This window comes from Erigeron canadensis, chromosome 3, assembly GCF_010389155.1.
Source record: "Erigeron canadensis isolate Cc75 chromosome 3, C_canadensis_v1, whole genome shotgun sequence".
Classification (NCBI taxonomy): Eukaryota; Viridiplantae; Streptophyta; class Magnoliopsida; order Asterales; family Asteraceae; genus Erigeron; species Erigeron canadensis.
Window position 1 is genome coordinate 4,161,848 of NC_057763.1, and position 13,371 is coordinate 4,175,218.

General features: G+C 35.9%; 1 long non-coding RNA gene across 1 annotated transcript; it reads right to left on the minus strand.

Moving 5' to 3' along the window:
- Positions 1 to 7,850: 7,850 nt before the first annotated feature.
- Positions 7,851 to 12,425, minus strand: LOC122592976. The gene is made up of 2 exons (XR_006322777.1): positions 12,240 to 12,425; positions 7,851 to 8,137 (listed from the first exon to the last, which is right to left on the minus strand). It is a non-coding gene; the product is annotated as an uncharacterized LOC122592976 (long non-coding RNA).
- Positions 12,426 to 13,371: the final 946 nt, after the last annotated feature.

Here is a 13,371-nt window from a genome sequence, read left to right on the forward strand (position 1 = left end):
CTTCAAGGTCGTGATGACGTCATCATGAGGTAATGATGACATCATCACGAGGCATCTGGTTCGTGCGAAGAAAGTCGAAGCCCATGAACAAGATAGAAGCCCAGCCCGTGAAGCAACCTATATATACTAGAATTAGGTTAGAATTTCGAGTTAATGGTTTAGGTCTAGACAAAAACTATTCATTTCACACGGGGTAGAGATGTATACCCCGTGCCTGTCAGATGTATACTGATTTGGTGTAATATCCATATGATTAATGATATTCACGAGTTATGCATCTGTTCTTATCTCTTATTCTTCATGTAATTCGTGTTTATATGTCCATTAATTATACAGAAACCTCAAAGTCGATTATGAATGGATTCCGCACTTTCATAGTCGAATTGGTCACGATTTGAACGATCCGACGTGTTTAAACATGGTATCAGAGCAGGGGAACAATCTCGTTCTCAATCATGATCTTTATTGAGGATTTTCTGTTGAATTCGTGTTCATATTCGTGAAGATGATGAATTTCGCGTGTTACTTCGTGCTTACGTCAGCACGAAGAGAGTTCTGCTTAGTGCTTACATCAGCACGAACCATCTGCTTCGCGTGTAATTCACGACTTCGTGCTTACGTCAGCACGAAGTGAATCAAGTTCATGATGACGTCACCACGAAGATGTTTGTTTCGTTCTTATGTCACCACGAGTTCATGGTCAAGTTGTCACGAATTGTTGGTTAAGTTCATGCGTATGTCAACACGAGTCATTATTTCGTGCTTCTGACATTCACCACGAAGGTAACCACGACTTTATGATTAAGTTCGTGCATACATCACCACGAAGAGGTTCTCCTTCGTGCTGACATCACCACGAAGAGGACTTTCCCTCGTGCTGACATCACCATGAAGATAGTCATTAATATATCAAGTTCGTGCTTATGTCATGCCTTAGTATCCTTTACTTCGCGCTGACATCATGCTGAAGGTGATATATCGATCTGAAACAAGTTCGTGTTTACATTAATACAAAGATGTCTACTTCCTTGTTTAAATCTTATAACTAGAAATAGATCGAGTAAAGAGGTTCCAAGTTTGTGTGCAGACATATCCCTGAAGCACACAAAACAGGGTAGTAGAAAAACCAACAAAAATAAAAAATAAAAAAAGAGTATTTTGGCGGGAAAAATAATTTTTGCCCATGGTCTTAAAATGGCATGATTCATGGAGATTTGAAGTTTGGTAGCGGTTGAAATATTTTCGGTCCGTTTTTGTGCGTTTTCGGCACGTTTTGGATGAAAATTTTCGGCAATTATCAAAATTTTTCCCCAACCTTATTAATAAAAATTTACGTGAATACCAATGTTTCAAGTAAATAGGTTTTCCCATGAAAATTTGGAGGGAAAACGGGTATACCCTGTTTGGCGAAGAGCTTTATACTAAGCATTTTGAAGAACCTCAAGAATGAGAGATACCGTAATCTATTATAGGCTGATTTTCAGAGTATTTACAGAGAAAAGGGGGGAATAAAAATTTCAAGGTTGTTCTTTGATGAGATTTCTTCGGTTTTCTTAGCAAAACTCTGCAGGTTGTAGAATTTACGCAGAAATAAGGGGGAATATAACGATTCCTTCGAATTTCTCAGAATAATTCTGCAATTACTCGAGTTATATTAACAGCAAGGGTGTTACTCAAAGTGTTACTCAGCTCAGAATAGTGATCTAAGAGTTATTTTGTTCGGCTTAACAAATTGATAGTGTCATTTTCAAAATACTAGAGTATTGAAGATCATAGTGTTTTCAGTTTTGACTGACACTGTTCAACAAATGATCTTTTATATAGTAGTTATGGAAGCTTTTGTCGAAATATTGGAGCAATGAAGTTGATCACTTGTGGTTGAAGTACATGCAGATTGTACCTTAGTGAGATCTCAGATAGAAAAGACTTCGAGTGGTTGATAAAATTGTGAAGATACGAGACATAGTTAAAACTTTGTTGAAGTATTGAAATAAGGAAGCTGGTTATTTGTTGTTTGAGTATTTGAAGATTGAACCTATCTATATTCCATGATGTAAGGATAATAATCAGGCGATATATAAGTTTCATTGCGAGATTAAGGTCTTTATGTGATTGGCGGTTTATATAACTTAAGGGGAGATCTGATAAGAAAGACTTCAGGTGATTAGTAGAGTTGTGGAGATACAAAACGGAGTTTGATGCTGCTATAGCTGAGATAGGGTCTATGGTATTACATTTTGTGATGTAGGTTGTAGAGTTTCTTATCTTTGTGATAGCTGGTTGATTTGATGCTGATTGTTGGAAATTCAACTTCTCTATTATATGCCGATTAAGCAAGGAGAGCGACAATCCTAAGTGGAAGGTGGCAATGCTTAATTCGGAGGTGGTTAACTGTTGGTTGTCATAGAGGGACAGGGGCTTTGCAGTTTGAAGATCAGGATGCGATGTCAGAAGATCAAGTTTCAACAAGAAGACTCGATGTCATCAGCTAAGGGGAGCCAGTGGATTCAGGTGATTCAGGTTTTTCAGTAGCTATTGATTATCGGAGGTCATCTAGAATTGATTGCAACGGAAAAAGGGGAGTCTATAGATGCAATTTATGAGCATCTATTGTTGTCCATCGCAATGCAATTCTATGGGTTGATTATGAAGAAGAAAGGATGTCTTCAAGGTCGTGATGATGTCATCATGAGGTAATGATGACGTCAGCACGAGGCATATGGTTCGTGCGAAGGAAGTCGAAGCCCATGAACAAGATAGAAGCCCAGCCCGTGAAGCAGCCTATATATACTAGAATTAGGTTACAATTTCGAGTTAATGGTTTAGGTCTAGACATAAACTATTCATCTCGCACGGGGTAGAGATGTATACCCCGTGCCTGTCAGATGTATACTGATTTGGTGTAATTTGATTAATGATATTCACGAGTTATGCATCTGTTCTTATCTCTTATTCTTCATGTAATTCGTGTTTATATGTCCATTAATTATACAGAAACCTCAAAGTCGATTATGAATGAATTCCGCACTTTCATAGTCGAATTGGTCACGATTTGAACGATCCGACGTGTTTAAACAATTGGATAACATAAGAAAATTAAGAAATGTAAAGTAAACATTTGGACTCATTTACATGAGTGGTGATGTGTTGATTGTGCACTTTTGTTTGGATCTATACATGTGAAAGAAATTCCAACAAATTGTATGGTTTTACATGTTAAATTCTTACACTAGTATATAGTTAATATGTCCATCAATCATGTTATATTATAACACTCTTATATTAATACATACTTGTGCGCTTTAACTACAAGTGTACAGCACACGCGTGAGTATGAGCACAAGTATGTAATGATCCAAAAGATTCATATGTGTATATAGATGTTTATACTTATATGTTTTCTCTAGTGCACTTGGGAAAACACCTACCGATTGTATGGTCTTGGGTGCACTAGTGTGTCCATGCAAACGATTATACCTACCCGAAACACCACATCCTTGAATTGATGGGAATCGGTGTCATGTATGGTCTCGCCGACATCAACACGTACATATAAATATAAAGTATATATAAGTATATGTTTAATTTGGAAATAATACAAGACACTTTTATAAGATCTACATTTATTTGTCATCTTAAATGAAAAACTCAACAACCAACTAAATAAACTTTGAACCGTATATTGAATAAAGCTTTGGGGTGATGAAAACCTTTAAAAATAATCAACGCCAATATTCTATACTAAAATAAATTATATTTTCTTCTATAGGTCATACTTAATCCACTCATTCATTCTCATCATCTATACTCTCTTAAGGTGAGATCTCCTTAGCCCCATCTTACTTATATATATTTTGGGCTGCAATACATACTCTTACTTTTATGAACACAAGTACATGCACAACGGTATACAAGGCTATTATAAGTTACTATGTTCACAACAAGTCCTCACACATGACACGTTAATTATGGATTTAAACGTGGATATGTTGAATAGCGCTATTTGGGTTAACACACCCTACCCGGCATAAACATGGCGGGGAGCCGAACAGGTGACACATATTTGTAAACATTCGGTACCTTGAACAAGTACCGGGAGGCAAACTAGAACAACGTGTCAGTTTCGTATCATGAGCTTATATAGATGTATACTTCTTACACTCCTAGCATTGTTATTTAACAATGGCTACATTCATTGTGGTAAAGCAATGGTTAACTTATGTCTTGTGGTTCATGGCCAATCGTTTTATTAAAACCTAAGGAACTCACCAACTTTATGTTAGGTGATTAGATGTTGTCATGCTCGGATTGCTACTTGTTGTTCATTTGCTCTTGTTGAATAAAGACCCTACCCACCATGCTTTCTAGTGCTCCGTCTTTTATTAAAGGATATGGATTTGAATTTCGATGTGTTTTCTTAATGTATTCAAATCAAGACTATTTCAACTTCATGTATTACCTTTAAATCTTTTAATAAATATTGTTTTATAAAATGCATCTTTTCCAAACGACTACGTTTTAAGTCGTTCATTATACTCTTGTGCTGTGATATTATGAAAGTCACGCCCCACCCGTTGACCCGTATTTTGGGGGTGTGACAAAACGGTTATTAACAAACTAAACAAACACGCGCTTAAGTCTGGTAATCTTATGCACCTTCAATCGTTATTTCAATCATCTGCACACTTTCAGTTTTGATTCATATTTAAAGGACATTACCATTGGAAAATAAACTCTCTCACGATTTCGTGGATAACTTATCAAAAATGGATTTATCGTTTGTAAGTTATAACTTTTCAAAAACTAAGTAGTTTGCATTCTGGACTCGTGATGCGACATGACCACCATGGTCACGACATGACCTCTAACCAAAAAACCATTTTTCCAACTTTTGTAATTCAGATGCAAAATGACCATATTGGTCATGTCATGACCACCTGCGGGTTTGTTCGATTTTGCATGTTTTTCACTTCTAAACGATTCCAAACTCACCAAAAGTTATTCCCACGACTTATACACTTAAAACTGACATTAAAAACATATGTTTCCAATGACCAATTGATTTCACTAAAGGATCCGGAAATCAATTGCATCAAATCAATTACCGATGGATTACTAGAAAACCTAATAAACGATAATAAACTGAAATCCTTGATGCTCAACCTTAAGATCTGAATTGATTGGACAAACCTTACTAAAGAACTTAATTAACAATCAAAGAATGATGTTATACCTGTAGGGTTGATAAACGAATAAAAAACCTATGGAAATCACCACCGAAATCACCTGAATCCTTGAAAATCACCAACGCTGTATTGTTTAGTTAACTTAAGAGAGGAAAGGAGAAGAGAGGGAAAGAAAGTTTTCCTTCCCAATCACCTCAAAAATGAGAGAAAAACTTTTTAAACACAAAACAACTACACTCCCCCTCCTAATCCTTTCCACTCCTTCCCTTTCCACACTTCAAAAAATCTAAAGAATGTATTTTATAATTTTCCCCTCTTTTCTCCTTTCCTTTCCACCTCTAAATAAACTAAACAATACAGTGCAAGGGTTTTGTGTGTGAGAATATTTTAGGGTTTTGATCTGTTTCTCCAGCCTTTAGGTCGACCAAGAGGACATATATATACTGGGGCAACTTTAAAAACTTTACATCTAGGCCCTCGCACTTCGTTACAACTCGTTTCGGCCCTTAACGACTCATTTAACGCAACTGGAAACACTTAACAACTCTTATATCTTATCGGGAACACTAATTAACGTTATAAATTGTTATCAACATTAAATTCATTACTTTAAATAACTTTAACACATATCTCACGTTAATAATTTAATTCACATAAGCACATATAAAGCACATAGTAACTAATGGTCACTAACGACAAGTTAACGCTCAACGTCAAAAAGTTTTGGTTTGTTACATTTACTAATTTGTGTAAAATGTTTAAGTATGGAGGAAACATCACCGATGACGATGTGAAGCTTAGCTTATTTCCTTCGTCATTCTTGGTTTGAGGAGCTCGAAGAAGGTACCATCACTACATGGAATCAATTTCGCGAAAGGTTTGCTCGTGATTTTTTCCTCCCGATTTAGCAAGGAAAATGCTTATAGATTTTAAAGCATTCAAGCAAGATGGGCATAATCACTAGTTGATGCATGAAAAAGGCTTCATGAGATGATTAGGAATTTCCATGGGAATGGACCACAAAAGGATGAAATCATAGAAATCTTCTTCTATGGTTTAACAAAGAATTCCCAAAAGGATCTCAACTTAATCGGAGGTCGTAACTTTTTGTACAAATCTACCAATGATACGTACAAAATGATGGAGGATATGGTGCAATCTAGTGTAGCTCGTGACATAGAAAACAAGGATCTAGAAAGGAGACATAAGAGAACTGTGGCTAGCATTAAAAGCAGTTCCGACTCTAAGGTAATCCAAAAAATTAAAGCTTAACTAACCGATTTTCTGTTTTTGAGGATAGGTTAGGAATTTTAGACAAGGTCCTCAAGGTGATTGCACACAGGTGCAAAAATTGCGAAGGAATGCACTATACTGAAGATTGTGAGGAGAAGGCTACAGAAGAAGTAATATATATTCAGATGCAATACCAAGGAGGCTATTAATCCGGCTTATTCCAAAGAAATCTTGGTAATTCTAATTTCAATTCAAATAATAGTTTTGGTTCTTTTTAAAATAGGTGGCAAAGTAGCAATGGTAAACAAGAGTAACCAAAAGCCGAAAGTGACTCCAAGGAGGACCCAATCGCGAAGCTTACTACCATGATGGAGTAGTACATGCAAATGAATGATAAGAGGCATGAATCCCTAGATAAATATACGAGGTTTCTAAATGAGAAGATAGGTAATGTCAACTACAAGGTGGATGAAGGAGTGAGAAATCAATAAGCTGCAATCAAGGATTTGGAGAAGAGGCTAGAAAGATGGATTGATCAGCATGCTAGGAAGGAAAATGGTCAACTTTCAAGCAATGCACATGTCAATCCAAAGCCAAACATCCAAAGCGGCTCAAGCTCAAGTCCAGGGACGAGGTAAAAGTACCAATCACCACCCGCACGCAATGAAAATGTGAATGCAATATTCGCATCAGGTAATGACTCAACTGAGCTTGTAAATGATTTTAAGTTTCCAATCAGGTACAGGTCATACAGGAGCCAAACGGAAAATAAACCGACAAAATCGAAAAATCTGCTTTAGTTTCGGATAAACCAGCGTTGCTGGCGGGCATTCCAAGCGCCGCTGGGATGCTTTTGTTTCAAACAGAACCAAACCAACACCGCTGGAAGTTTCAACAGACCAGATTGGCACGAAACTTCATTTTTAATCGATTTTCGAGGTACTATCGAGACCCAACTCACTTCTAAGTGCAAAATCAAAGATGGGGACGACTCGAGCAGTAAGGATGAAGTTGCATCTCTGAATGCACCATATGAAATGAAAGAGTTAACCCGATCGACTGAGGATCCGAGAAGTTTTCTTATTCCTTGCACTATCAATAATGGATATTTTTCTTGTGCATTAGCTGAGTTAGGGTGAAGTATCAATGACATGCCTACTGCTATTTTTGAAAAACTAACCCTTTGTTTGCTAGAACTTGTTTACATGAGTATTCGGGTAGCTGATCAAACTTACAGACATCCCAAGGGGATTGTCAAACAAGTTGTTATGCCCGTTATTTTTTTTTTATTTATTTTTTTTGATATAAAGAAAACTTCTTTTAACTTTCTATAGATAAATATGTATTCAGTAAATACATATTTATTCGACAATGCCGAATACTAGTTTATTTCAAACGACACATGGAAAAATTAGAAATTTCAGCATGATCTCATTGTAATATCAACAATCCATACCTGCTAAATTTTTAATCCAAACAAGCTGCCTATAAAGAACCACCTTTGACATGACTCAGTTTAACGACCACATTACCAATTTAAAGTAATCGACACATTAAGTTCATAAAATATGGTCTAGTAATGTAACAAGCATAATATACTCGACTGTAATTTAAAGATAACACTTGCGTAAACCTTCTGCAAGTGCTCATCCATGGCTATGGCTTCTCAGGGCTCATCCTTTATGGTTGCTTGTCACTAACGCCAAATCCATTTGCACCTACGACATTTATAATTAAGGAATAAGCACATTGCTTAGTGAATATATAGAAAGTAAACATACGAATGTTCTGCATTATATAAACTGCGTGTATATCATACTGCGTGAGATAAACTGCATGATTTTCTGCAAATATATTCTGCCAGTTGTTCAATTTTATGGACCAGGCTACACTTATATAGCCAACCTCCATATAATCTTATATGTCTGCTAAACATAATATGGACACCATACCATTCTGAAGTATTATACTGCTCATAACATAGACTACAAGTACAATCTGCCAACTGCTCAATTATATGGACCAGATTACACGTATATAGTCAATCTCCATATAATCAAATCTGCCTGCTAAATATGATAAGGTCATTGTATCAAACTATAAGAAAGTAAATAATACAACTATATGCAAAAAAGGGTTAACTGTTATTCTTTAATGGTTCTCTTCTACAACGTCAATCCACATACCTCCACAAAATTTTGCACATTAGCCACGACCAATACCACGGCCTCCACTCTGTCCAGTTCCTCCGCCAATACCACGACCTTGACCAGAGTCTTCGTTTTCACCACGGCCTCTTCCACGACCACCGCTAGTTCCAGCACTAGATCTTGTTCTTGCCATTATCCTATAACCACGTATCGTTAGTCGGCGAAGAATACACTCGACGATGTTAATATCACAAGATACTGTCAGTAAGCTCTCTCGTCTTACGGTCTAAGGAATGCTATCTAGAACCTTAACTATTCACGCAATTCATATCAATGCAATACATATATATATATATATATAAACCTAAAATCGCAGTTAAAATGTTTTCCGAATCTAACACCTACATCCGTTGCACTAGTGGTGTATGTATACAGGGTGTACCGGCGGCTAACCCTCCACACCCCTAGTACATCTAATGCAAGGTCGGATCACGGTACTGGCATGCTCTCTAGGTATTGGTCGGGTATGTATACAGGGTGTACCAGCGGCTAACCCTCCACCTAACCAACACCCATTAAGTAGCCCAGAGTAGCTACCACACTCTCACTACAAGTGCAATCACTGATGTCAATAACTGTTGCAAGGCATGGCGGTAATCATAGAACAGTTGATCAGGCTTTTCTATGATTATCGCTATGCGATACTAGTTAGCGCCATCACTTCATCTTGCTCTAATACACATAAATAATCACAATAACACCGAAAGCACACAGTCACAAAATGATAGCCATAGTCAAAATAAACACAGGGACAATAAGTCTCAATAGGATATGAACTCAAAATATAAGCGACGTTAGCATGTCTAGAATGCATCTATGATTCCTATCGTAAATGCTATACGGGGTTCTTAGATTATAGTCTAGGCTTTTCCACCTAATTCTCTACATACACGACTCTGATACCATTCTGTAACACCCCACCATTGGCGAAAACATGAGGTGTTATGAAAAGTACAGCACGATATGGAATTACATAGATACTGCTAAATGAATCAGAATATAGTAAATATATTCCTAAAAACATGAGTTCAAAGTCAAAACAATGCTAAAATAGCTTATTACAACCAAGTCCATAAAGAAATAATCCAAGGCATGTAGCCTTAAAGTCTGACAATAAATAAAGGAGCACTAATCTCCGAAGTTCAAGCCTAGCATAGCAGTCTTTATCCCTGATTAGCTTGAGTACCTGAAAAGTATACTAAAATGTGTCAACACGAAGGTTGGTGAGTTCGTAGGTTTTAGTTAAAAAGTACAGTAATAAATAAGTCTTATGTCGATTCTTTAGAAACAAAATAGATGAATGTTCAATATATAGTGAGCAGAGCTACGCCATAGTCCAAGTACTCAAAGTGTGACCTTACGGTACCTGCCTTAGATAATGATATGTGGCCTTACAGTTCAACAACTTGCCTTGGTGGCCTTACAGTTAAACAACTTGCCTTAATATAAGTCTCCAATGCACACAATAAGTACGTCTCAATAAGCACAATCATTAAGCACATAATCAAGTTTAAGAACCGAATAAGCGCGTATGGACACGATAGGCTAATGAAATCGACTATATGAGTAGGGAAGTGGTTGAACTCGACCATGGCAGGTTTAGTTTGACATGGACAGATGTCAAAATGATTCTTTTCTAAGTCTTAAAGCTCTGAGAGTTAAAACAAGTCATTTCGGGTCAAGCTAGGAACCTTACGAGCCGTTTAAGCGACAAAAGTCAACAGAGGGTCAACCTAGATACCAGAGGTCGAGCTTGACCAGGTAGAGGTCGAGCTAGACCTGCCTAGGTTGAGCTAGACCAACCTAGGTCGAGCTAGACCTGGCCGGGTTAGGATTCATACGCGATTTGAGCAAAACGAACGATTTTGACGTGATTTTGTTAAAATAACGAGATCTAAGGCTAGCCAATTCATACCCATGAGTCTTGATTGCACAAAAGTGTCACAAATCAGTACAAAAAGGGTGAAGTTCGACCGATTTCATACATCATGTGATCGACAACTGTACAACCTTAATCTTGGATATGAAATCGACTAGTTTTAGAGTCTTTTAACCAAGTAAATGATATCTTCAATTCTTGTAGTTGCACAAAATCCAAATTACATGAGTGCATAATGTATCAAATCAAATCCTTAATCAAGGTTCAATTCGTTTCTTACACACAATTGTAACCGAAATTGCACAATCAACAATCAAAGACATGTTTCGCTTAGCTTTTGATAAGAACCGAAAGAGTAAACATATATATACATATAAAAACCAATTGGAGAGATTAAGAACAGAAATTACACAAGTTTTTTATGAAGAGAATGATAATATTCACTTGTTTCTTGATTAAAGATTGAAGCCTTGATTGATTGAAAGCGTTTAGAACCGAAATCGAGAGAATGATTTAAGAGAGGATTTGAAAGACAAACTCTTTTCTCTTCTTGTCTATGAAATCTGAATTTTTTTTGTGAAGAAAGGGTGTTTTTCAAAGAAAACCTTAGAGAGAAATCTTATTTGTGTAAACCCTTTTGATGAAATGAAAGATCAAGTTTATATAGGCATGTATATGGTTGAATTCAACCATGGTCGAACTCAACCAGGTTGACCTCGACCAAGTCGACCTCAACCAGGTCAAGCTCGACCAAAATCTGGAAAATAGACTCTTTTACGAAAACGTGGCCGCTTGAATCATCAAAAACGGAGTTACGGTTTGAAAGTTATGACCAAAACAAAATCAATACATTTTTCTGTTGTCGACTCGTTTAATTAATTAAAACGACGCCATATACGGCAAAGGTAAATGATATCCGTTGATTCGCTTAATGTTTTGAAAGTTCATTTTAACTTTATTTGGCATTTCTATGAGGCAACTAGTCTTCTTCAATCATTTGCTCCAAGTCTTAAAAAAGATAAAGGCACTAGTACTCAATAAACATGTCTTGTCTTATTCATACTCTAATCCATATAGCCACACGTCTAAAGACTTAAATTGATAGTTAATGACCTTCTACAAATGAAAAAGTATAGTCAGACGAACGCTTAGGTGACGGTTGTCACAATATAACTGCATATAAATATTTGTTATATCATTATTGACTGCACCCAACTGCTCAACTCCCATCAATATATCACGACTACTAAAACTCATACATATAACAATTAAACAAAAACTGCAATATTCAACCATATTATCATATGAAACCCCTTATATGTAATCTGATTTCATATAATTATCTGCTAGTTTAAGTTCTATATACTGCTACAGTATACACCTGTATTCTTTAAAATCCTTGGTTATCTATTAACCAAATTCATATAACCCATCAACATCTATACATATTGTCTTTTCTAACTTTTTGTTACCTAATACTTCCCAGGTCAATTATTTTCACTTCTTTATCATTATCTCATCATTACCTTATAAAATAATAATTTTTCTTAAACTTTTTATGTCACATAACATGACACAAAAACTATCTCCAAATCTTACTAAAATTTAATATATGTTTCATAGCTAAGCCTAAATACTAAGAAATTAATATGGACCCAAACAACCACCTTTTCTTGATCTAGGATATTTTTATATAACTATTAATTATACTTGAAAACTAAAAAATTGTACCTTAAAAAGATGATAATCAAAGCCTATAATCGATTAGGAATGATTTGACATATTTAGTTTGACTTGGAACCCACTATTCCTTCTCCTCTTCTTCTTCTTTCCTTCATGGCCGACTTCGTTCTCTCTTCTCTGCCGACTTATGTTTTTCTTTTAGTTTGGTTTGTCTTGAACATGACCACTGGTCATTATATATTATGATAATGTTTGGAATTAATTTCCAAAGTTTCATATAAGCCCTCTCTTTATAACTATCTTGCACTTTTTGTCCTTTTAATAAACGTCGTTTAAAATACTAGGCCCGACATTTGATTTATGCGGTTTTTTAAATAACTCGGCATTTATTCATTTAACAGATATTACTTTTAGTAATTAAGTTTGTTGTACTTGATTTTGTGGATGAGATGGTGACACCCCCAATTCTTGGTTGACCATTTCAATATTTTGCGGATGCTATAATCCATTTTCTAAAAAGGGAAATTTCTTTGTCAAATGGTGAAACTAGGATTAACGTGTCCGATCTAGAAGAGGGTAGTGACTACATTAAAAGAATAATGTCTTAGGATAAATGTGATACATTGTGACCAAAACTTTAGTGAAAAATCAAACATGTCACTAGGAGTTGAGAATGTATAAAACAAGCCTAAAATGAGATATTGTTATGAAAGTTTTGTGGAGTTAAAAAGAATTAAAAGATAAGGTAGAAGAGCAAGTAAGAAATGGTAGAGAAGTTGCAAGTAGGATTAGAAATACCTTAAGAAACATTAAATAGGAAGAGCGAGTAGCCGACTTAGAAAGGGATAAGATGAATGTAATAATAGCTAGAGAACCTAATGGTAATTTTTATGTTGAGCCAAACATTTTTTAAGATCTCATGCTACATTAGGTCGAACTGTTTAGAGAACACCTATATAGACCTTATAGCAACATCTAACATCTTACCCATGAGTGTGTATCGTAACAATGTGAAGAAAAATAAGAATCAAAGTAAAATGGGAAGATGTAGAGATTAGGTTGGTAGGAAGGGCTAAAGTTATGACTAAAGGGTTCTAACCAATTTGGTCATTCAAATAGGAGGATTAGACAGTCCTATTTATTTCTTTTTAATTAGTTGAAGCTGATTCGATTACTGGAG